Source organism: Globicephala melas, chromosome 5, assembly GCF_963455315.2.
Source record: "Globicephala melas chromosome 5, mGloMel1.2, whole genome shotgun sequence".
In the NCBI taxonomy this organism is placed as follows: Eukaryota; Metazoa; Chordata; class Mammalia; order Artiodactyla; family Delphinidae; genus Globicephala; species Globicephala melas.
This window is the reverse complement of record NC_083318.1, coordinates 104197858-104202387: the sequence shown is the minus strand read 5'-3', so window position 1 is coordinate 104202387 and position 4530 is coordinate 104197858. Positions and strand designations below refer to the sequence as shown.

The window sequence follows — 4530 nt, the reverse complement described above, 5'->3', positions numbered from 1 at the left end:
TTTCTCCTCTTTATTTTAGCAATGGATTGTGGAAAATGTGCGATTTTCTCTTGACATGAAAATATTTCAATGCACGGTGATCTTGCCTGACGGATTCAGTATTTTCTGCAAAACTGATACAGGAACTCCTATACGACTCTCTTCCATCGTGTTGTAAAGGTCAGAAAAAAGCAGCAAAATGGGAGGGAATAGGTTACTGCCAGAGTAGTGATGCCTGAAGTCTTTCAAACTATGCTGGTTTTTCCCTCCTTCTGACTGTTTGTCTCCGTTTTCTTCTTACAGCTCACAAATTGTAAGGGTTTTGTTGTTGGTAACACAGTTGTTCTTTGTAGGTTTTTTTTTTCCTTTCTCCAGATTAAAGTCCTATCTCTCCTTAGTTTGATTCTCTATGCAGTATTTGACTTGCTCAGTTCCTGCCTGATTGCATCAATGAGCTCTTCTTTTAGCTTAGTTAATTCTTTTCTTATTTCATCTAACATGTCCTGCTTCAGCCTGTCATAGTCCAGTCCCTCCATCTGGACTCCATTGGCACTGGGCTGTGACAAGGGCACAGATTTTGGTCTGTGTAATGAATCATAGGACCTGTTGTCAAAAACAACCTGATTTTAACCTTGGAGAATCCCATCTGGAAATAACAGGTGACTTGCTGCCACTCATTGTATTTGTTCTTTCCCAAGGTTTTCTTGTCGGTTCAGGTGTACTTGTTGAAGAGGTCTTAGAAGTTATAGGCTCTGAATCTTCATTTTTGTCCTCTTTTTGTTCTGTTTCTATTGTTTGATCCCTTTTTTAGCAATTCTTCTCCTCCTGGCCAGCAGGGCACTCATTTCTTCCATTAAACCACTATCCTCTAATGGAAGGGGTCCATTTCCACCACCCGTATCTGTTTTAGAGGAGGCCGAATTCACACCAATGGTATTCCCACCACCTGGGAAGGAGGCATCCTCCATCCGTGACACTTTCCTAAGTTTTGCTCCAGCAATTGCAGCTTAAAGGGCCATGGTCTTCAGACATGGATCCCGAAAAAACGCCAGCTGCAGGGAGGGGAGGAGCAGGAGGTGGGGGGAGGGGGGTACCTGATTAGGAAGAGGTGGTGGAGGAGGCAGAGGGGGGGGCCCTGAGGACGGCAGTGGAGGGGGTGGAGGGGGCCCTGGGGGCGGAGGGAGCGTGGCTGATGCCTGGGCAGGACCTGGTGGGAGTGGAGGAGGGGGTGGAGGTGCAGGCGGTCCCAAGACAATGTCCTGTTGGGCTGGAGATTCTGCGGCTGAGAGGCTGCCTGCGAGCCTGGGTCAGAAGCAGAGGAGTCATCTCCACAGAGGCAGGGGCAGCGGCATTTGCCATTCTTGGCTCTCGCTCCCATTCCAGCTGCTCCCTTTCTAGCCGCTCTTGCCTCTCTCGTTCTGGCCTTTCCCGGTCCAGCCTCTCCAGCCTCTCCCCTCCAGACGATCCTGACGTTCCCTTTCTTGTCTCTCTCTCTCTCCAGCTGCTCCTGTTCTAGTCGCTCCCTCTCCAGCCTTTCCCTTTCTAACCTCTCCCTCTCCAGTCTCTTCCTTTCCATTCTTTCTCTCTCCAGCCTTTCCTGCTCCAGCTCCTTTTGTCATTGCTGTTCTTGTAGTTGCCTTCTTTGAATTTCCAGCTCTTCTTGTGATGGGCCATTCTGAACTTGGGCAGGTAGTTGTGAATTTTGTCAAGGCAATATTGGCCCCGTTTCCTGTGAATTCAACACTTCTAAGGCATGTGTCATGGCACTTGTGAAGACATTGGCATCTTCTTTGCTGCCAAAGTTGAGACCAGACACCTGTCTAGCAACCCTTTAGGAATGGCACAATTTATCACGACCTGATGGTACTGAATCTTCCTGCCCACAACTCTGAATGTGTTGTTGCCTGTATGATGATATATATGAACTCTGCTGAACCTGACTGAACCACCAGTTGGCACCCACTTTTTATTGGCATCATCATAAACCATCACAGCAGCTCTTGCATGACAGATACTCTGTTCACGTCTCATTGTGCTTTCTTCTTTATGCCTTTAGATGTAGAAGATCTTTGTAGGTTCCAGTCTTTTTTATCGATGGCTGTTCAGATGTTAGTTGTGGTTTTGGCGTGTTCATGAGAGGAAGTAAGCGCAAGGTCCTTCCACTCCACCATCTTGAAAGACTCCTCCTGTTTTTGTTATTATTAATGCTAAAACAGCTATCACTTTTGAGCATCTGTGTTGGGCTAGATGCTACAAGTCAGTTATGTTATGGTTTCTATGGTAACTTAACTTACTCACTTAGCACCAAATCAAAGCTAAAACGTCATTGAAATGTTTTGTTTCTGAAGACTACTTCTGATTTCAGTTTGGGACCCACCCTGGAACCTGAGGCAGTGATAAACAAGCTGGTAGATGGGATCCTGACTGAGCAGAAAATTGTCTTTATTCCATCTTCTATAAGCTTTTTAACAGTGGTGGAAAGGTAAGCCACAGTGATGTTTGTCAGCATTATAAATAAAGGTTATCTATTACATGTTTTTACTCAGATTTAAAACCAGGCATTTGATAAAAGTACAATTAAATGTAATTAAATTAATAAAAATAATAGGCTTAAAGAATCCATCCATTTTTAAAACCACATTTGTTAATCATTCAAGCAAGATTGGTATAGCTTGGGTAAAGGAACTGAATAATTTCCATATGTTTTTTAAGTTTTTTGTAGGTTTGTTTTTTGAAGAAAGAAATTTGTATAATTCTGGAAGTCCTGTCTTATAAATGAATGTATATGAAGGAGGATAGTTTTTAAGCATTATTACATGATGGAATTATGGGACAATGATTTTGGAGGAGACCATAGTCAGGTTTTAGATATTCATTTAAATATACAACAGATAATCACTGAGCTCTTACTTTGTACAAAATTATACTGAAGCATAGGTATTGCTAAATAATCTTTTCTAATTTTAGAGACCCTTGAGCCTTGCTACTTCAAATGTGGTCCATGGACCAGCAGCATCAGCATCACCTGGGAGTTTATTGGAAATGCAGAGTCTCCTGATCTCCTGAATCAGAATTTGTATTTTAATATGACCCACAGGTGATTGTATGCATATTCAAATTTGAGAAACATTTCTTGGGAACAGGAGCTCTCAACTTTGGTGCCCATTAGAATTCACCTGGGATTTTAAAAAATGCTAACGCCTGATACCTGCTCCCAAGATTCTGATCTAAATGGTCTGATCTAAATGGTCTGTGGCCTGGTCTCTGAGGGATACATCCTTCTAAGTGATTCTAATGTACAGCCAAGATTGGAAACTGCTGGTTTAAAGACTGTCTCATCATAGCACATTACCCCATTACTCTTCTGGGAGGAAGGCTGTGTGGCAGTGAGTCTGGTCAAGGGAAAGTGAAGAGGTGCCTTTGGTCAGGAAAAGAAAAAAAAGCCTCCTCCTGCCTGTCCCTAAAGTCAGGCTTCCCCGACATGGATCACTTGGGAAGTCAATTTAAAAAATAGGGCTTCCCTAGTGGCGCAGTGGTTGAGAGTCTGCCTGCAGATGCAGGGGACGCGGGTTAGTGTCCCGGTCGGGCAGGATCCCACATGCCGCGGAGCGGCTGGGCCCATGAGCCATGGTCGCTGAACCTGCGCATCCGGAGCCTGTGCTCCGCAACAGGAGAGGCCACAGCAGTGAGAGGCCCGCGTACTGCAAAAAAAAAAAAAAAAAATTAAAAAATTAAAAATAGAAAAATCTCACCTCTAGAGATTTTAATATAGGATGTTTGAATTGGGATCCAGGAATCTCTATTTTAACAAGCAACTGTCACGGGCATTTTGTTCAAAGATCATACTTTGAGAACTACTGACCTAGAGCCTTAAAAAAAAATTCAGGAGATCAAAAGCATTAAGTGGCTTGTGTCAGGCTTTTTAGCCCCTTCTTCTAGGAACTATGGTTGAAACTACCTTAAAGGTTTAGGTAGTAAAGCTCAAGTATCTTCTTGGTGAATAAATGAATTAAAACCTGTGAAGTGTTTGACATTTGACTTATCACATTATGTAAGCCCTCAGTGATCACAGTCCTTTAGAAGGTAACTCTCTGAGGGAAGTAATTTTGCCTGGTTTTCATCACTATATCCTCGCACTTTGTTTTTTGCGGTACGCGGGCCTCTCACTGTTGTGGCCTCTCCCATTGAGAAGCACAGGCTCCGGACGCGCAGGCTCAGCAGCCATGGCTCACGGGCATAGCCGCTCCGCGGCATGTGAGATCTTCCCGGACCGGGGCACGAACCCGGATCCCCTGCATCGGCAGGCGGACTCTCAACCACTGCGCCACCAGGGAAGCCCTATATCCTCGCACTTCGAAGAGTTGATGGACACATAGGAGGCACCAAAATGTTTGTTAATTAAATAAAGATTACCTAGACCTTTAACATAGAGACTCACAGTTTGTGTTCTGGAGTTAGGTGAAGTTGTGTTTTTCCGACTTGCTCGCTACATGAACATGGATGAGTTATCTAACTTCTTTGAAGCTCGGTTTCTTCATGGAGACAACACAT

General features: G+C 44.2%; 1 pseudogene; it reads right to left on the bottom strand.

Moving 5' to 3' along the window:
- Nucleotides 1-340: 340 nt before the first annotated feature.
- LOC115847304 (protein enabled homolog) lies at nt 341-1995 on the bottom strand (annotated as a pseudogene).
- Nucleotides 1996-4530: the final 2535 nt, after the last annotated feature.